Here is a 22,803-nt window from a genome sequence, read left to right on the forward strand (position 1 = left end):
GATGATGATTTGTGATATAATTTTAATGAAGGAAAAAAAACAATACAAGCGGAAACTACAAAATAATGAAAAGTGGAAAAACCAAAACAGCCCCATCTGGTGCAAACACAAAGACAGGAACAATCACCCACCAAACAGCCCTATCTGGTGCAAACACAAAGACTGGAACAATCACCCACCAAAACAGCCCCATCTGGTGCAAACACAAAGACAGGAACAATCACCCACCAAACAGCCCTATCTGGTGCAAACACAAAGACTGGAACAATCACCCACCAAAACAGCCCTATCTGGTGCAAACACAAAGACAGGAACAATCACCCACCAAAACAGCCCCATCTGGTGCAAACACAAAGACAGGAACAGTCACCCACCAAACAGCCCTATCTGGTGCAAACACAAAGACAGGAACAATCACCCAGCAAACACTCACAGAATATGGCTGCCTAAATATGGCTCCCAATCAGAGACAACGATAATCACTTGAATCTGATTGAGAACCGCCTCAGGCAGCCATAGACTACGTAGACACCCCACAAAACCCCAAGACAAAAAACACACCACAATAACCCATGTCACACCCTGGCCTGACCAAATAAAGAAAGAAAACACAAAATACTAAGACCAAGGCGTGACAATAATGCACTGTAAATACCCAATCCAACAACAGATGTCTTTAGAATACTGTCTCTGATGTGTATTTTTTTATGGAATATTGTCAAATGTATTACTTTGATAGACAAGCTGTGGCAAAGCCTCCCAGAGTTCAGGTTCCATATCATCAGTTAGGTGTTTGTCGCAAATGGCACCCTATTTCCTTTATAGTGCACTACTTTCAACCAGGGCCCATAGGGCCCATAGGGCTCTGGTCAAATGTAGTGCACGATGTAGGGAATAGGGTGCTGTTTGGGATGCTAACCTGGTTTATAGGCCCAGTGACTGCTGTGCTTGACACTGATGAGTCTGTGCTGTCTGTCTGTGTTGGCAGTCATAACCTCAGAGGTCATGTATAATGGACAGGACCCTATTACATGTTAAGATGATAATAAGTCCCTTATATGGGGGACTTTAAATGGTTCTGGACCGATTGTGATTGACATTTTGGTGTACAAAGCACTCTGTGAAAGTCATAGCGCCTTATAGTTCCAGAAAGCCCCATCTGTCTGCTCAGCGCTACCACTCTCTCAGTGGAGCTGCCTTCAAGTGTCAGGTTTCAGACCCTACATTTGCATTGGGAATGACGTGTCACATTTTCTGGCCTATTCAGACAAATATTCGATTCGCTGTGATATTCTCAGGCGGATTTAGAGCTCTCAACATGAGAAAAATATGAAATGATTTCATAGAATTGAATCAAGACCACTTTCTCTTGGTCACAGATGCTTGGGGTGACAGGTAGCCTAGTGGTTAGAGTGTTGGGCCAGTAACCGAATGGTTGGTGGATCGAATTCCCGAGCAGACAAGGTACAAATATGTCATTCTGAACAAGGTGGTTAACCCACTGTTCCTAGGCCGTCATTGTAAAGAAGAATGTCTTCATAACTGACTTGCCAAGTTAAATAAATAAAATACATTCAAACTGAAGCTGTAACGAACCTGCATACATTTTAATGTGTCGCTCAGTGGATGTTTAGGACAACATTCTCTGTTAGCAGTCATATGAAATAGTGCCAATATTATACTGTCCCTGAGTATGATCATATACAGTATATATATATATCAAATCAAATGTATTTATAAAGCCCTTCTTACATCAGCTGATATCTCAAAGTGCTATACAGAAACCCAGCCTAAAACCCCAAACAGCAAGCAATGCAGGTGTAGAAGCGCGGTGGCTAGGAAAAACTACCTAGAAAGGCCAAAACCTAGGAAGAAACCTAGAGAGGAACCAGGCTATGAGGGGTGGCCAGTCCTCTTCTGGCTGTGCCGGGTGGAGATAACAGAACATGGCCAAGATGTTCAAATGTTCATAAATGACCAGCATGGTCCAATAATAATAAGGCAGAACAGTTGAAACTGGAGCAGCAGCACAGCCAGGTGGACTGGGGACAGCAAGGAGTCATCATGCCAGGTAGTCCTGAGGCATGGTCCTAGGGCTCAGGCCCTCCGAGAGAGAGAAAGAAAGAGAGAAAGAGAGAATTAGAGAGAGCATACTTAAATTCTCACAGGACACCGAATAGGACAGGAGAAGTACTCCAGATATAACAAACTGACCCTAGCCCCCCGACACATAAACTACTGCAGCAAACATAATGGAGGCTGAGACAGGAGGGGTCAGGAGACACTGTAGCCCCGGCACCACTAGAGGGATTTCTTCAACCATCAACTTATCATCCGGAGACAAGGCCGAGTATAGCACATATACATACAGTATATATATATATATATTAGTTGTAAAAAAAGGGAACATCTTATAGAAGTGGTTTATAATTTGATTGTTACTATTTTTAGAAAGCATTGCAGTCATTTCAAGCCCTATTGCATAACTTTTGTTGAATAGGAAAAACATCATATATGATTTTTAGATATTTTAATCATACATGTATTTAAACTATGTACTCAAGCTTGTTTCCTCAAATGAAACTACACCTCAGCAATTTATAACACTTCTGGTGATTGTTTATGGCCATCTCGTGAAAAATAATTACGTTTGGGTATGTCTTTTAAGGAGGAAAATCAACATTTTTCCCCTATCATTACATTTCTGTAATTATGCAAAGTCAACTAGAGACACGCTGTCTGGAAACGGATGTTTTCCTACAGATACACTGGTTCTTCCTCTGGGAAGAAGTAGGAAGTAGGAAGTAGGACACATATCCTGCTACCGATTTCATCGCTCAGGGCATCAAAGTGATATCATTCACTTTTGCAGTGAGGTATACAATATTAAAATCCAACTTTTGTGCAGACAGTGTATCAGTGCATCAGTTTATTTCCTAGACAGTATTTGTAGTGTAATGTATCAACATGTCTAAAATATAATCCACTTGGATTGTTTGGAACTTAATGTTTAAATTGGAATCGGTTGTGACGCTAAAAGCTTAATTATCTGGTAGTGAAAATACATGCTTGGATCTTAATTTGATCCAGTTTGCTACAGCAGGAATATAATCCTTCCGCAAAAGGAAATGTGAATTATTATATGGTATTATAATTAAATGGAACATTTTTATAGGGTTTGATACATTTTTCAAAAATCAAGTCTGACATTTTAAAGTGTCAATTTCAAACGTTTAAAACCTTTAAATACACTAAAGTTTGCAATTCCAGTTGAGCTGGAACATTCTCAGTAACAAAAGAGGGATCAAATTAATTGCTTATCTGTATGAATGTAGAGGTTTCAGTGAGGCCAATAGACATTCAGTTCTTACCTCTATGAATATAGAAAGGTTTGAGGGGTGGCCAGTAGGCCAGATAACAGAACATTTTGTTCAAATGTTCATAAATATAGATGGTTTCAATAATAAGGCAGAACAGTTGAAACAATAGACATTCAGTTCTTACCTCTATGAATATAGAGGTTTCAGTGAGGCCAATAGACATTCAGTTCTTACCTCTATGAATATAGAGGTTTCAATTCTCAGGACCAATAGACATTCAGTTCTGACCCTACCTCTATGAATATAGAGGTTTCAGTGAGGCCAACAGACATTAGCCCCGGCACCACTAGTTTCTTCAACCATCAACTATCATCCGAGACAAGGGTTTCAGTATAGCACATATACATACAGTTCTTACCTCTATGAATATAGAGGTTTCAGTGAGGCCAACAGACATTCAGTTCTTACCTCTATGAATATAGAGGTTTCAATGAGGAAAAACCAACAGACATTCAGTTCTTAATCTCTATGAATATAGAGGTTTCAGTGAGGCCAACAGACATTCAGTTCTTACCTCTATGAATATAGAGGTTTCAGTGAGGAAAACAGACATTTTTCCAGTTCTTACATCTATGAATATAGAGTTTCAGTGAGCCAACAGACATTCAGTTCTTACCTCTATGAATATAGAGGTTCCTCTAGTGAGGCCAGGGCACAAAGACATTCAGTTCTTACCTCTATGAATATAGAGGTTTCAGTGAGTTTATTTCCAACAGACATTCAGTTCTTACCTCTATGAATATAGAGGTTTCAGTGAGGCCAACAGACATTCAGTTCTTACCTCTATGAATATAGAGGTTTCTTAATTTGATCCAGTTTGCTAACAGACATTCAGTTCTTATTCTATGAATATAGAGGTTTTTAGGGTTTGAGGCCAACAGACATTCAGTTCTTACCTCTATGAATATAGAGGTTTCAGTGAGCTGGAAATAGACATTCAGTTCTTACCTCTATGAATGTAGAGGTTTCAGTGAGGCCAACAGACATTCAGTTCTTACCTCTATGAATATAGAGGTTTCAGTGAGGCCAACAGACATTCAGTTCTTACCTCTATGAATATAGAGGTTTCAGTGAGGCCAACAGACATTCAGTTCTTACCTCTATGAATATAGAGGTTTCAGTGAGGCCAACAGACATTCAGTTCTTACCTCTATGAATATAGAGGTTTCAGTGAGGCCAACAGACATTCAGTTCTTACCTCTATGAATATAGAGGTTTCAGTGAGGCCAACAGACATTCAGTTCTTACCTCTATGAATATAGAGGTTTCAGTGAGGCCAACAGACATTCAGTTCTTACCTCTATGAATATAGAGGTTTCAGTGAGGCCAACAGACATTCAGTTCTTACCTCTATGAATATAGAGGTTTCAGTGAGGCCAACAGACATTCAGTTCTTACCTCTATGAATATAGAGGTTTCAGTGAGGCCAACAGACATTCAGTTCTTACCTCTATGAATATAGAGGTTTCAGTGAGGCCAACAGACATTCAGTTCTTACCTCTATGAATATAGAGGTTTCAGTGAGGCCAACAGACATTCAGTTCTTACCTCTATGAATATAGAGGTTTCAGTGAGGCCAACAGACATTCAGTTCTTACCTCTATGAATATAGAGGTTTCAGTGAGGCCAATAGACATTCAGTTCTTACCTCTATGAATATAGAGGTTTCAGTGAGGCCAACAGACATTCAGTTCTTACCTCTATGAATATAGAGGTTTCAGTGAGGCCAACAGACATTCAGTTCTTACCTCTATGAATATAGAGGTTTCAGTGAGGCCAACAGACATTCAGTTCTTACCTCTATGAATATAGAGGTTTCAGTGAGGCCAATAGACATTCAGTTCTTACCTCTATGAATATAGAGGTTTCAGTGAGGCCAACAGACATTCAGTTCTTACCTCTATGAATATAGAGGTTTCAGTGAGGCCAACAGACATTCAGTTCTTACCTCTATGAATATAGAGGTTTCAGTGAGGCCAATAGACATTCAGTTCTTACCTCTATGAATATAGAGGTTTCAGTGAGGCCAATAGACATTCAGTTCTTACCTCTATGAATATAGAGGTTTCAGTGAGGCCAACAGACATTCAGTTCTTACCTCTATGAATATAGAGTCAGTGCATTAATTCTCCATAGCTTTGTTATATTCATAGTATTCACCTCATGCAATTGCTTCATTGTCGCTGTCTTTAACAAACTGTTGACTTACAAAAAGTGGAAGAAAGTTTGTCTGTCCCGTTCTTCAATCTGCACCCTATATTCAGAAAGCTTATCTCATCTTGCTGAACTCTTTAACAAATTTGACATTTACAAGTAGGGTGAGAATCACCATCTGGCTTTCATGATGGTTAGATTGACAAGTGTTACATATCTTCACCCTCTGTCCCTGACTGTGTGCAGCTGTATAGGATAGGAAACTAATATCTATTATCATCACAAGAGGGCTTGTACGATATCTGTTCCTGTTTAATGCACCAGGTCTCTCTGCCTGCAAGTATCCTCTTTAATGTCTCATCTATGATTCATTTTTATTACCCATGATTCCTGAGACAGTGGACCCCCTGTGGCATTTGCACAGAGACAAAGGGCAGGGCAGGAAGTTGGCTGACATCTAATCTGCAGGGAGATGTATGGCTGTTATTTATTGGGAATGCGTACCAAATTGCGCTCTATAACCTACAGTGTCTAGTGTACTATTTTTAACCAGCGCCTATAACGAATAGGGTTCCATGTGGGACCCAGGCTAGGCTAGCTGTCGTACCGCCTGGGCTAGGCTAGCTGTCGTACCGGCTGGGCTAGGCTAGCTGTCGTACCGGCTGGGCTAGGCTAGCTGTCGTACCACCTGGGCTAGGCTAGCTGTCGTACCGGTTGGGCTAGGCTAGCTGTCGTGCCGGCTGGGCTAGGCTAGCTGTCGTACCGGCTGGGCTAGGCTAGCTGTCGTACCGGCTGGGCTAGGCAAGCTGTCGTACCGGCTGGACTAGGCTAGCTGTCGTACCGGCTGGGCTAGGCTAGCTGTCGTACCGGCTGGGCTAGGCTAGCTGTCGTACCGGCTGGGCTAGGCTAGCTGTCGTACTGGCTGGGCTAGGCTAGCTGTCGTACCGGCTGGGCTAGGCTAGCTGTGTCTGATCAGCCAGTCATGAATACATAGTCAAAATACTGAATATAATGTCTCAAAACACAGGGTCTGCCTATTTCCAATAGGTAAAATAAAATGAAATATAACTCAATCTACAAACGAACCTTGCCCCTGTGTATCTGTGTAAGGCAAAACCCCAACTAGAGCTAGGAGTCTCCTATATTGTACAGATTAGTCTAAATAAAACACAATTCTCTATGCTGATTAGTCCCCTGCAGATCATTTTCTCACCTCGTCTCTGTGTACATATTCCTTATCTCCGCATGTTAAAATACAACATGACTGACAACAGAGCAAGTCTATTCATTGGTCAAAGCAACACTACTACTGGCAGCCCGGCGTATTCATTTTGTCTTAGCTCGGGAATATAAACGGTCTAACCAACCCTTCTTGATTCTTTATGTGGCCTCTTTTTTGTTCTGCCAGTGATAGAAACACATTGAGATAAGAGGCTGCGTGGGTTCTAACCATATGAATGAATAGTCATCATTTAGGCTTACCAACAAGACATGTTGCTACAAAATAATACCTTAGTCACCCTCTCAACAGCCAAACACAAACTCATGTGATATGGATCATTTTTGATGTCTTTTATGAATACAATTACACTATTTCATATTCAAAAATGTCCAAGGTACGAAATATAAATTGGTTATAAATGTCCCAGGATTATACTGCGGGCGTAATTGGTCATTCACAAGAGAAGAGGGACTCTACCGGGACCAGTATTGCACAGATTTATAGCCAGCACACTTTTCAAAAGACGTACAGACTGTTCTGATTTGAGGTAGATGTGCTTAACTCAGACTCATCTAAATCCTCCATACTTTTTTGTTCAATGGTCTAACATGCACCAAGCTGACTACAGGGCTCTCGTCTAAAGTAGTGCACTACCCCTATGGGCCCTGGTCTAAAGTAGTGCACTACCCCTATGGGCTCTCGTCTAAAGTAGTGCACTACCCCTATGGGCCCTGGTCTAAAGTAGTGCACTACCCTTATGGGCTCTCGTCTAAAGTAGTGCACTACCCCTATGGGCCCTGGTCTAAAGTAGTGCACTACCCCTATGGGCCCTGGTCTAAAGTAGTGCACTACCCCTATGGGCCCTGGTCTAAAGTTGTGCACTACCCCTATGGGACCTGGTCTAAAGTTGTGCACTACCCCTATGGGCCCTGGTCTAAAGTAGTGCACTACCCCTATGGGCCCTGGTCTAAAGTAGTGCACTACCCCTATGGGCCCTGGTCTAAAGTAGTGCACTACCCCTATGGGCTCTCGTCTAAAGTAGTGCACTACCCCTATGGGCTCTCGTCTAAAGTAGTGCACTACCCCTATGGGCTCTCGTCTAAAGTAGTGCACTACCCCTATGGGACCTGGTCTAAAGTAGTGCACTACCCCTATGGGCTCTCGTCTAAAGTAGTGCACTACCCCTATGGGCTCTCGTCTAAAGTAGTGCACTAACCCTACGGACCCTGGTCTAAAGTAGTGCACTACCCCTATGGGACCTGGTCTAAAGTTGTGCACTACCCCTATGGGACCTGGTCTAAAGTTGTGCACTACCCCTATGGGACCTGGTCTAAAGTAGTGCACTAACCCTATGGGACCTGGTCTAAAGTTGTGCACTACCCCTATGGGACCTGGTCTAAAGTAGTGCACTAACCCTATGGGACCTGGTCTAAAGTAGTGCACTAACCCTATGGGACCTGGTCTAAAGTAGTGCACTAACCCTATGGGACCTGGTCTAAAGTTGTGCACTACCCCTATGGGACCTGGTCTAAAGTTGTGCACTACCCCTATGGGACCTGGTCTAAAGTAGTGCACTAACCCTATGGGACCTGGTCTAAAGTAGTGCACTACCCTACGGACCCTGGTCTAAAGTAGTGCACTACCCCTATGGGCCCTGATCTAAAGTTGTGCACTACCCCTATGGGCCCTGATCTAAAGTAGTGCACTACCCTACGGACCCTGGTCTAAAGTAGTGCACTACCCCTATGGGTCCTGGTCTAAAGTAGTGCACTACCCTACGGGACCCTGGTCTAAAGTAGTGCACTACCCATATGGGCCCTGGTCTAAAGTAGTGCACTACATAGGGATGAGGGTGTAATTTGGTACGCAGACTGTCTCTACCCAAGCATAGAAGTGTCACCTCCGGACAGGGAGGGTCATCAAATCTCAAGCTAGTCTTTTATGTGACATAATCTTCTTAAACCTGTAGTAAATCCATTATGTCACCACTCTACCCATACTCACTCTACCCCTACCCTCTCTTATCCTACCCTCTCTAACCCTACCTCTGTACCCCTATCCTCTTTACACCTACTCCTGCACCTCTACCCCTGTAATCCTACCCTCTCTAGCCTACCCTCTCTTCCCCTACCCACTCTACCCCTACCCATTCTACCCCTACCCTCTCTAGCCCTACCCCCGTACCCCTACACACTCTACCCCTACCCTCTCTAGCCCAACCCTCTCTAGCCCTACCCTCTCAAGCCCTACCCTCTCTACCCATACCCTCTCTTCCCCTACCCTCTCTTCCCCTACCCTCCCTAGCCCTACCCTCTCTAGCACTACCCTCTCTACCCCTACCCTCCCTAGTCCTACCCTCTCTACCCCTACCCTCTCTAGCCCTACCCCCGTACCCCTACACACTCTACCCCTACCCTCTCTAGCCCAACACTCTCTAGCCCTACCCTCTCAATCCCTACCCTCTCTACCCATACCCTCTCTACCCCTACCCTCTCGACCACTACCCTTTCTGGCCCTACCCCTATACCCCTACCCTCTCTCTAGCCCTACCCTCTCTAGCCCTACCCTCTCTAGCTCTACTCTCTCTAGCCCTACCCTCTCTTCCCCTACCCTCTCTAACCCTACCCTCTCTAACCCTACCAATCCTCTAACCTGCCGACATCCTACCACTTTTCTACCTATTCCCTGCCCACCATCCTACCACTCCCCTACCCTGCCCACCATCCTACCACTCCCCTACCCTGCCCACCATCCGACCACTCCTCTACCTCCACCCTACCACCATCCTACCACTCCCCTACCCTGCCCACCATCCTACCACTCCTCTACCTCTACCCTGCTCACAATCCTTACCACCACCCTACCACTTACCTACACACCATCCTTCCACTCCTCTAACCTGCCCACCATCCGACCACTTACCGGCCCACCATACTACAACACCTCTACCACACCACCACCCTACCACTTACCTGCCCACCATCCTACCACTCCTCTACCTATACCCTGCCCACCATCCTACCACTCCTCTAACCTAACCCACCACCCTACCACTTTATCCAGAACATGCCCACCATCCTACAACTCCTCTACCTCTAACCTGCCCACCATCCTACCACTCCTCTAACCTGCCCACCATCCTACCACTTCTCTACCTCAAACCTGCCCACCATCCTACCACTCCTCGAACGTGCCCATCGTCCTACCACTCCTCTACCCCTAACCTGCCCACCATCCTACCACTCATCTATCCTTCCTACCATCCTACCACTCATCCTACCTGCCAACCGTCCTACCACTCCTCTACCTCTACCCCGCCAACCATCCTACCACTCCTCTACCTCCACCCCTCCCACCATGCTACCACTCCTCTACCTATACCCTGCTCACCATCCTACCACTCCTCTACCCTGCCCACCGTCCTACCACTTACTTGCCCACCATCCTACCACACCTCTATCCCTGACCTGCCCACCATCCTACCACACCTCTTTCCCAAACCTGCACACCATCCTACCACTCCTCTACCTCTACCCTGCCCACCATCCTACCACACCTCTATCCCTGACCTGCCCACCATCCTACCACACCTCTATCCCTTACCTGCCCACCATCCTACCACTCCTCTAACCTGCCCACCATCCTACCACTTACCTGCCCACCATCCTACCACTCCTCTAACCTGCCCACCATCCTACCACTTACCTGCCCACCATCCTACCACTCCTCTAACCTGCCCACCATCCTACCACTTACTGGCCCACCATACTACAACACCTCTACCACACCACCACCCTACCACTTACCTGCCCACCATCCTACCACTCCTCTACCTATACCCTGCCCACCATCCTACCACTCCTCTAACCTAACCCACCACCCTACCACTTTATCCAGAACCTGCCTACCATCATACCACTCCTCTACCTCTACAATGCCCACCATCCTACAACTCCTCTAACCTGCCCATCATCCTACCACTCCTCTATATCTAACCTGCCCACCATCCTACCACTCCTTGAATGTGCCCATCATCCTTCCACTCTTCTACATCCACCATGCCCACCATCCTACCAGTCCTCTAACCTGCCCACCATCCTACCAGTCCTCTAACCTGCCCACCATCCTACCACTTCTCTACCTCAAACCTGCCCACCATCCTACCACTCCTCTAATGTGCCCACCATCTTTCCACTCCTCTACCATGCCCACCATCCTACCACTCCTCTAACCTACCCACCATCCTTAGACTCCTCTACCTCTAACCTGCCCACCATCCTACCACTCCTCCACCCCGCCCACCATGCTACCACTCCTCTACCTCTACCCTGCTCACCATCCTACCACTCCTATACCCTACCCATCATCCTTCCACGCCTCTGCCCTGCCCACCGTCCTTCCACACTTCTACCCTGCCCAATGTCCTATCATTCCTCTAACCTGCCCACCATCCTATCATTCCGCTAACCTGCCAACCATCCTACCGCTACCCTGCCCACCATCCTACCACTACTCTATGCCTAACCTGCCCACAATCCTACCTCTCCTCTATGCCTAACCTGCCCACCATCCTACCACTCCTCTATGCCGAACCTGCTCACCATCCTACCACTCCTCTAACCTGACCACCATCCTACCACTCCTCTTCCTCTACCCTGCCAACCATCCTACCACTCCTCTACCTCTACCTTGCCCACCATCCTACCACTGCTCTAACCTGCCAACCATCCTACCACTGTTCTAACCTGCCAACCATCCTACCACTCCTCTAACCTGCCAACCATCCTATGCCCACCATCCTACCACTTCTCTAGCTCTACCCTGCCCACTATACTATGACTCCTCTAACCTGACAACCATCCTTCCACTCCTCTATCCCTAACCTGCCCACAATACTACAACTTACCTGCCCACCATCCTACCACACCTCTATCCCTAACCTAAAAACAATCCTACCACTACTCTACCTCTACCCTGCCCACCATCCTACCATTCCTACCATGCCCACCATCCTACCACTCCTCTACCTGTACCCTGCCCACCATCCTACCACTACTATATGCCTAACCTGCCCACCATCCTACCACTTCTCTACCTCAAACCTGCCCACCATCCTACCACTCCTCTAATGTGCCCACCATCTTTCCACTCCTCTACCATGCCCACCATCCTACCACTCCTCTAACCTACCCACCATCCTTAGACTCCTCTACCTCTAACCTGCCCACCATCCTACCACTCCTCCACCCCGCCCACCATGCTACCACTCCTCTACCTCTACCCTGCTCACCATCCTACCACTCCTATACCCTACCCATCATCCTTCCACGCCTCTGCCCTGCCCACCGTCCTTCCACACTTCTACCCTGCCCAACGTCCTATAATTCCTCTAACCTGCCCACCATCCTATCATTCCGCTAACCTGCCAACCATCCTACCGCTACCCTGCCCACCATCCTACCACTACTCTATGCCTAACCTGCCCACAATCCTACCTCTCCTCTATGCCTAACCTGCCCACCATCCTACCACTCCTCTATGCCGAACCTGCTCACCATCCTACCACTCCTCTAACCTGACCACCATCCTACCACTCCTCTTCCTCTACCCTGCCAACCATCCTACCACTCCTCTACCTCTACCTTGCCCACCATCCTACCACTCCTCTACCTCTACCCTGCTCACAATCCTTACCACCACCCTACCACTTACCTGCACACCATCCTTCCACTCCTCTAACCTGCCCACCATCCGACCACTTACCGGCCCACCATACTACAACACCTCTACCACACCACCACCCTACCACTTACCTGCCCACCATCCTACCACTCCTCTACCTATACCCTGCCCACCATCCTACCACTCCTCTAACCTAACCCACCACCCTACCACTTTATCCAGAACATGCCCACCATCCTACCACTCCTCTACCTATACACTGCCCACCATCCTACCACTCCTCTAACCTAACCCACCACCCTACCACTTTATCCAGAACATGCCCACCATCCTACAACTCCTCTACCTCTAACCTGCCCACCATCCTACCACTCCTCTAACCTGCCCACCATCCTACCACTTCTACCACTCCTCTAACCTGCCCACCATCCTACCACTTCTCTACCTCAAACCTGCCCACCATCCTACCACTCCTCGAACGTGCCCATCGTCCTACCACTCCTCTACCCCTAACCTGCCCACCATCCTACCACTCATCTATCCTTCCTACCATCCTACCACTCATCCTACCTGCCAACCGTCCTACCACTCCTCTACCTCTACCCCGCCAACCATCCTACCACTCCTCTACCTCCACCCCTCCCACCATGCTACCACTCCTCTACCTATACCCTGCTCACCATCCTACCACTCCTCTACCCTGCCCACCGTCCTACCACTTACTTGCCCACCATCCTACCACACCTCTATCCCTGACCTGCCCACCATCCTACCACACCTCTTTCCCAAACCTGCACACCATCCTACCACTCCTCTACCTCTACCCTGCCCACCATCCTACCACACCTCTATCCCTGACCTGCCCACCATCCTACCACACCTCTATCCCTTACCTGCCCACCATCCTACCACTCCTCTAACCTGCCCACCATCCTACCACTTACCTGCCCACCATCCTACCACTCCTCTAACCTGCCCACCATCCTACCACTTACCTGCCCACCATCCTACCACTCCTCTAACCTGCCCACCATCCTACCACTTACTGGCCCACCATACTACAACACCTCTACCACACCACCACCCTACCACTTACCTGCCCACCATCCTACCACTCCTCTACCTATACCCTGCCCACCATCCTACCACTCCTCTAACCTAACCCACCACCCTACCACTTTATCCAGAACCTGCCTACCATCATACCACTCCTCTACCTCTACAATGCCCACCATCCTACAACTCCTCTAACCTGCCCATCATCCTACCACTCCTCTATATCTAACCTGCCCACCATCCTACCACTCCTCGAATGTGCCCATCATCCTTCCACTCTTCTACATCCACCATGCCCACCATCCTACCAGTCCTCTAACCTGCCCACCATCCTACCAGTCCTCTAACCTGCCCACCATCCTACCACTTCTCTACCTCAAACCTGCCCACCATCCTACCACTCCTCTAATGTGCCCACCATCTTTCCACTCCTCTACCATGCCCACCATCCTACCACTCCTCTAACCTACCCACCATCCTTAGACTCCTCTACCTCTAACCTGCCCACCATCCTACCACTCCTCCACCCCGCCCACCATGCTACCACTCCTCTACCTCTACCCTGCTCACCATCCTACCACTCCTATACCCTACCCATCATCCTTCCACGCCTCTGCCCTGCCCACCGTCCTTCCACACTTCTACCCTGCCCAACGTCCTATCATTCCTCTAACCTGCCCACCATCCTATCATTCCGCTAACCTGCCAACCATCCTACCGCTACCCTGCCCACCATCCTACCACTACTCTATGCCTAACCTGCCCACAATCCTACCTCTCCTCTATGCCTAACCTGCCCACCATCCTACCACTCCTCTATGCCGAACCTGCTCACCATCCTACCACTCCTCTAACCTGACCACCATCCTACCACTCCTCTTCCTCTACCCTGCCAACCATCCTACCACTCCTCTACCTCTACCTTGCCCACCATCCTACCACTGCTCTAACCTGCCAACCATCCTACCACTGTTCTAACCTGCCAACCATCCTACCACTCCTCTAACCTGCCAACCATCCTATGCCCACCATCCTACCACTTCTCTAGCTCTACCCTGCCCACTATACTATGACTCCTCTAACCTGACAACCATCCTTCCACTCCTCTATCCCTAACCTGCCCACAATACTACAACTTACCTGCCCACCATCCTACCACACCTCTATCCCTAACCTAAAAACAATCCTACCACTACTCTACCTCTACCCTGCCCACCATCCTACCATTCCTACCATGCCCACCATCCTACCACTCCTCTACCTGTACCCTGCCCACCATCCTACCACTACTATATGCCTAACCTGCCCACCATCCTACCACTCCTCTACTTCTACCATGCCCACCATCCTACCACTCCTCTACCTGTACCCTGCCCACCATCCTACCACTCCTCTACCTGTACCCTGCCCACCATCCTACCACTCCTACCATGCCCACCATCCTACCACTCCTCTACCTGTACCCTGCCCACAATCCTACCACTCCTCTACCTGTACCCTGCCCACCATCCTACCACTCCTCTACCTGTACCCTGCCCACCATCCTACCACTCCTCTACCTGTACCCTGCCCACCATCCTATCACTCCTCTAACCTGACAAACGTTCTTCAACTCCTCTAACCTGCCGACATCCTACCACTTTTCTACCTATTCCCTGCACACCATCCTATCACTCCTCTATCCCTACCCTGCCCACCAGCCTACCACTCCTCTAACCTGCCCACTGTCCTACAACTCCTCTAACCTGCCCACCATCCTATCACTCCTCCACCCTGACAAGCATCCTAGCACTCCTCTAACCTGCCGAAATCCTACCACTTTTCTACCTATTCCCTGCGCATCATCCTACCAGTCCTCTAACCTGCACACCATCCTATCACTCCTCTAACCTGACAAACGTTCTTCAACTCCTCTAACCTGCCGACATCCTACCACTTTTCTACCTATTCCCTGCACACCATCCTATCACTCCTCTATCCCTACCCTGCCCACCAGCCTACCACTCCTCTAACCTGCCCACTGTCCTACAACTCCTCTAACCTGCCCACCATCCTATCACTCCTCCACCCTGACAAGCATCCTAGCACTCCTCTAACCTGCCGAAATCCTACCACTTTTCTACCTATTCCCTGCGCATCATCCTACCAGTCCTCTAACCTGCACACCATCCTATCACTCCTCTATCCCTACCCTGCCCACCAGCCTACCAGTCCTCTAACCTGCCCACTGTCCTACAGCTCCTCTAACCTGCCCACCATCCTACCACTCCTTCACCCTGACAACCATCCAACCACTCCTCTACATATACCTCGCCCCCATCCTACCAATTTTCTACCCTGCCCACCATCCTACCACTCCTCCGACCCTGCACACCATCCTACCACTCCTCTATCCCAAACCTGCCCACCACCCTACCACTCATCCACTCTGCCCACCATCCTACCACTCATCCACCCTGCCCACCACCCTACCACTCATCCACCCTGCCCACCACCCTACCACTCATCCACCCTGCCCACCACCCTACCACTCATCCACCCTGCCCACCACCCTACCACTCATCCACCCTGCCCACCATCCTACCACTCCTCTACCATGCCCACCATCCTACCACTCCTCCGACCGTGCACACCATCCTACCACTCCTCTACCCTGCTCACATTCCTACCACTCCTCCACCCTGCCCACCATCCTACCACTCTTCCACCCCGCCCACCATCCTACCACTCCTCTACCCTGCCAATCATCCTACCACTCCTCTCCCTCTACCTTGCCCACCATCCTACCACTCCTCTACCATGCCCACCATCCTAACACTCCTCTACCTCTACCCTGCACACCATCCTACCACTCCTCTACCTCTTCCCTGCCCACCATCATACTGCTCCTCCACCCTGCCCACCATCCTACCACTCCTCAATCCTGCCCACCATCCTTCCACTCCTCCACCCTGCCCACCATCCTTCCACTCCTCCACCCTGCCCACCATCCTATCACTCCTCAATCCTGCCCACCATCCTTCCACTCCTCCACCCTGCCCACCATCCTACCACTCCTCCACCCTGCCCACCATCCTACCACTCCTCTACCCTGCCAACCATCCTACCACTCCTCTCCCTCTACCTTGCCCACCATCCTACCACTCCTCTACCCTGCCCACCACCCTACCACTCATCCACCCTGCTCACCATCCTACCACTCCTCCGACCCTGCACACCATCCTACCACTCCTCTATCCATAACCTGCCCACCACCCTACCACTTATCCACCCTGCCCACCATCCTTCCACTCTCCTAACCTGCTTCTCCTCGATCCCTAACCTGCCCACCATCCTTCCACTCTCCTAACCTGCTTCTCCTCTATCCCTACTCTGCCCACCACCCTACCACTCATCCACCCTGCCCACCATCCTACCACTCATCCACCCTGCCCACCACCCTACCACTCATCCACCCTGCCCACCATCCTACCACTCATCCACCCTGCCCACCACCCTACCACTCATCCACCCTGCCCACCATCCTACCACTCATCCACCCTGCCCACCACCCTACCACTCATCCACCCTGCCCACCATCCTACCACTCATCCACCCTGCCCACCACCCTACCACTCCTCTACCATGCCCACCATCCTACCACTCCTCTACCATGCCCACCATCCTACCACTCCTCTACCTCTACCCTGCACACCATCCTACCACTCCTCTAACTCTTCCCTGCCCACCATCATACTACTCCTCCACCCTGCCCACCATCCTACCACTCCTCAATCCTGCCCACCATCCTTCCACTCCTCCACCCTGCCCACCATCCTACCACTTCTCCTATCCTACCACTCCTCTCCCTCTACCTTCTGTAGCTCAGTTGGTAGAGCATGGCCCTTGTAACGCCAGGGTAGTGGGTTCGATCCCCGGGACCACCCATACGTAGAATGTATGCACACATGACTGTAAGTCGCTTTGGATAAAAGCGTCTGCTAAATGGCATATATACTTCTCCACCCTGCCCACCATCCTACCACTCCTCTACCCTGCCAACCATCCTACCCCTCCTCTCCCTCTACCTTGCCCACCATCCTACCACTCCTCTACCCTGCCCACCACCCTACCACTCATCCACCCTGCTCACCATCTTACCACTCCTCCGACCCTGCACACCATCCTACCACTCCTCTATCCATAACCTGCCCACCACCCTACCACTCATCCACCCTGCCCACCATCCTTCCACTCTCCTAACCTGCTTCTCCTCTATCCCTAACCTGCCCACCATCCTTCCACCTTCACCTCTGACATATACTCTCTACATATACCTCCCCCATCCTACCACTTTTCTACCCTGCCCACCCTAACCTGCTTCTCCTCTATCCCTACTCTGCCCACCACCCTACCACTCATCCACCCTGCCCACCATCCTACCACTCATCCACCCTGCCCACCATCCTACCACTCATCCACCCTACCACTCATCCACCCTGCCCACCATCCTACCACTCATCCACCCTGCCCACCACCCTACCACTCATCCACCCTGCCCACCATCCTACCACTCCTCTACCCTGCCAATCATCCTACCACCCTCTCCCTCTACCTTGCCCACCATCCTACCACTCCTCTACCATGCCCACCATCCTACCACTCCTCTACCTCTACCCTGCACACCATCCTACCACTCCTCTAACTCTTCCCTGCCCACCATCATACTACTCCTCCACCCTGCCCACCATCCTACCACTCCTCAATCCTGCCCACCATCCTTCCACTCCTCCACCCTGCCCACCATCCTTCCACTCTCCAAACCTTCTTCTCCTCTATCCCTTTACCTGCCCACCAAATCCTTCCACTCTCCTAACCTGCTTCTCCTCTATCCCTCCCCTGCCCACCACCCTACCACTCATCCACCCTGGCCACCATCCTACCACTCTTCTAGCATGCCCACCATCCTACCACTCCTCTACCTCTACCCTGCCCACCATCCTACCACTCCTCTACCTCTACCCTGCCCACCATCATACTACTCCTCCACCCTGCCCACCATCCTACCACTCCTCCATCCTGCCCACCATCCTTCCACTCTTCCACCCTGCCCACCATCCTACCACTCCTCCACCTCTTCCTCTCATCATATTTTCTTCCAGACATTAATATTTTATGATCATAGATAGTTAAATATTTCACTAGTCTGGCCATCCCAGTCCTTCCTCTGAAAATTAGAGCATTGATATTGAAATGGAGTATATATCCTCTGAATTTCTGGTGTGAGATCGAGCTGGTGATTATCAGTACAAGTCCTTTAGCATGTTGGTCTTTATTATTGAAGGATGACAAATAAGCACATATTGTGCTTGTACTTAACCTTTACTTGCTCATTAAAAACATATGAAATCCTTTCAAAGAATAATTAGAAAATAAGAGAAAATAGCCTCTCAGTTCAAGCCTTGAAGATACTGTCAATGTGACACAGGCCTGAAAGTATTGTCTACAGCACTGATTGAATGACTCAGGTCTGGAAGTATTGTCTACAGCACTGATTGAATGACTCAGGTCTGGAAGTATTGTCTACGGCACTGATTGAATGACTCAGGCCTGGAAGTATTGTCTACAGCACTGATTGAATGACTCAGGTCTGGAAGTATTGTCTACAGCACTGATTGAATGACTCAGGCCTGGAAGTATTGTCTACAGCACTGATTGAATGACTCAGGCCTGGAAGTATTGTCTACGGCACTGATTGAATGACTCAGGTCTGGAAGTATTGTCTACAGCACTGATTGAATGACTCAGGCCTGGAAGTATTGTCTATAACACTGATTGAATGACTCAGGCCTGGAAGTATTGTCTATAACACTGATTGAATGACTCAGGCCTGGAAGTATTGTCTACAGCACTGATTGAATGACTCAGGCCTGAAGTATTGTTGGTCTTTACTGATTGAATGACTCAGGTCTGGAAGTATTGTCTAAGCACTGATTGAATGACTCAGGCCTGGAAGTATTGTCTACAGCACTGATTGAATGACTCAGGCCTGGAAGTATTGTCTACGGCACTGATTGAATGACTCAGGTCTGGAAGTATTGTCTACAGCACTGATTGAATGGCTCAGGTCTGGAAGTATTATTTACAGCACTGATTGAATGACTCAGGTCTGGAAGTATTGTCTACAGCACTGATTGAATGGCTCAGGCCTGGAAGTATTGTCTACAGCACTGACTGAATGACTCAGGCCTGGAAGTATTGTCTACAGCACTGATTGAATGACACAGGCCTGGAAGTATTGTCTACAGCACTGATTGAATGGCTCAGGTCTGGAAGTATTATTTACAGCACTGATTGAATGACTCAGGTCTGGAAGTATTGTCTACAGCACTGATTGAATGGCTCAGGCTTGGAAGTATTGTCTACAGCACTGACTGAATGACTCAGGCCTGGAAGTATTGTCTACAGCACTGATTGAATGGCTCAGGTCTGGAAGTATTGTATACAGCACTGATTGAATGACTCAGGTCTGGAAGTATTGTCTACAGCACTGATTGAATGACTCAGGTCTGGAAGTATTATTTACAGCACCGATTGAATGGCTCAGGTCTGGAAGTATTGTCTACAGCACTGATTGAATGGCTCAGGTCTGGAAGTATTGTCTACAGCACTGATTGAATGACTCAGGTCTGGAAGTATTATTTACAGCACCGATTGAATGGCTCAGGTCTGGAAGTATTGTATACAGCACTGATTGAATGACTCAGGCCTGGAAGTATTGTCTACAGCACTGATTGAATGACTCAGGCCTGGAAGTATTGTCTACAGCACTGATTGAATGGCTCAGGCCTGGAAGTATTGTCTACAGCACTGATTGAATGACTCAGGCCTGGAAGTATTGTCTACAGCACTGATTGAATGACTCAGGCCTGGAAGTATTGTCTACAGCACTGATTGAATGACTCAGGTCTGGAAGTATTGTCTACAGCACCGATTGAATGACTCAGGCCTGGAAGTATTGTCTACAGCACCGATTGAATGGCTCAGGTCTGGAAGTATTGTCTACAGCACTGATTGAATGACTCAGGCCTGGAAGTATTGTCTTGAATGGCTCAGGTCTGGAAGTATTGTCTACTGATTGAATGACTCAGGTCTGGAAGTATTGTCTACAGCACTGATTGAATGACTCAGGTCTGGAAGTATTGTCTACAGCACCGATTGAATGGCTCAGGTCTGGAAGTATTGTCTACAGCACTGATTGAATGACTCAGGCCTGGAAGTATTGTCTACAGCACCGATTGAATGGCTCAGGTCTGGAAGTATTGTCTACAGCACTGATTGAATGACTCAGGTCTGGAAGTATTGTCTACAGCACTGATTGAATGACTCAGGTCTGGAAGTATTGTCTACAGCACTGATTGAATGACTCAGGCCTGGAAGTATTGTCTACAGCACTGATTGAATGACTCAGGCCTGGAAGTATTGTCTACAGCACTGATTGAATGGCTCAGGTCTGGAAATATTATTGACAGCACTGATTGAATGACTCAGGTCTGGAAATATTATTGACAGCACTGATTAGATGAACATGGCTTCCGAGACTACTCATATGTTTGGTGATGTTCTGTGCATTCTGTCTTTGCTTTGAAACCTTTGGTAGAAATAAAGCAGAGAAAGTACAGTAAGTCCCTAACAACAGAGAAATTACAGTAAGTCCCTAACAGCAGAGAAATTACAGTAAGTCCCTAACAGCAGAGAAAGTACAGTAAGTCCCTAACAAGAGAGAAATTACAGTAAGTCCCTAACAGCAGAGAAAGTACAGTAAGTCCCTAACAACAGAGAAATTACAGTAAGTCCCTAACAACAGAGAAAGTACAGTAAGTCCCTAACAGGAGAGAAAGTACAGTAAGTCCCTCACAGCAGAGAAAGTACAGTAAGTCCCTAACAGCTGAATGTCACTTACTCCTTACAAAACATGCTGACGCACAAAAGTAAGCAAGCATACTATACTTTGAACTTGGAAGTCAAGAGCAGGTCATTCAATTCAGATCCCTGGTTATTAAACACAGCTTTCTTTCACTCCCGACCAAACAGACTACATTTCTATAGATTATATAGGTTAATTGTGTTGAGTTACAGTACTGTACAAAGTTCACTAAAATGGTCAATCTAATTATCAAGGAGAACCCAAGTTTAATTTCACAGATTGGCAACAGCTTTCAGTTTACTCCCAGTGAAGATCACAAGGGCACATACAGTATATAGAGGATTCTGTTTGCCCAGAGTCTCTGAAAGACTGTCAGACGTTGACAGCTTCCAACAATAGAAGCCAAGGGGATGTGTATGTAATGTGAAAAGAGTCAAACCCTTCCTGTTGCCTAGGCCTGTCTTGAACCCTGCACAAGGAGAAGTAGATGCACCTACACTAGCAATGTTCTCTTCAAGGTGGCTTCTTTCACCTTGTCGCCAGATTAATAAATCATCTGTGAAAATGTAGCATCACAGTAATGGCTTTCAAAGCAAGCGGCCGTTGTTTTGGCGATAGGTGCTGTTGCAATCTCTCTCTTTGAGAAAATGAATGTGCTACATTCTCCATTACCTTTCTCTCACATTGCCATTTCACCTTGTTTCTCAAGCCTCACACACTCTGGGAAAGTAGTGTACAGAGTTAGAAAAATCCAGAGTAAAGTGGTGAATGTATACCTCTGTGTGGTTCTACTAAAAAAGGATCCAGTTAGGGGTTTGAACTATCATTTTAAGAAAGTATCTCTCTCGTTGCAGTATATGGCGGATGGTTGTTAAAGTTGATTTCATGATTTAATTTCTGAAAAAAACTATGTTTATATAGGCTTAATACAACACTCATTGTTTGATAACTCCAAGATTCACATGGACAGTTTCTGCTAGCAGACATGACTGCCATTCTTTGTTTGTGAAATGTGTCTTTTTGTTGGCCCAAATTGCTCCTGACAATTACACGTTGCTCAAACACTTGTGTGACTCAATTTTGACAAATTAAAATGTCAGGTATGCCCTTCTGACAGGGGTGATGTATATTAACTATTGAGAAGAGTCCGTAACAATAGGTTTCTGTCAGCCAAAGTAGGACAGAAATGTCACTCCTGTCAGCCTGTATACTGACCAAATCTCTCTCTCTCTCTGTCTCTCTGTCTCTCTGTCTCTCTGTCTCTCTGTCTCTCTCTCTCTCTCTCTCTCTCTCTCTCTCTCTCTCTCTCTCTCTCTCTCGCTCTGTCTCTCTCTCTCTAGCTCTCTTTCGCTCCCCCTTTCTCTCCCTCTCCCTCTCTCTCTCTCTCTCTCTCTCTCTCTCTC

This window comes from Oncorhynchus gorbuscha, linkage group LG13, assembly GCF_021184085.1.
Source record: "Oncorhynchus gorbuscha isolate QuinsamMale2020 ecotype Even-year linkage group LG13, OgorEven_v1.0, whole genome shotgun sequence".
NCBI classification, from domain to species: domain Eukaryota; kingdom Metazoa; phylum Chordata; class Actinopteri; order Salmoniformes; family Salmonidae; genus Oncorhynchus; species Oncorhynchus gorbuscha.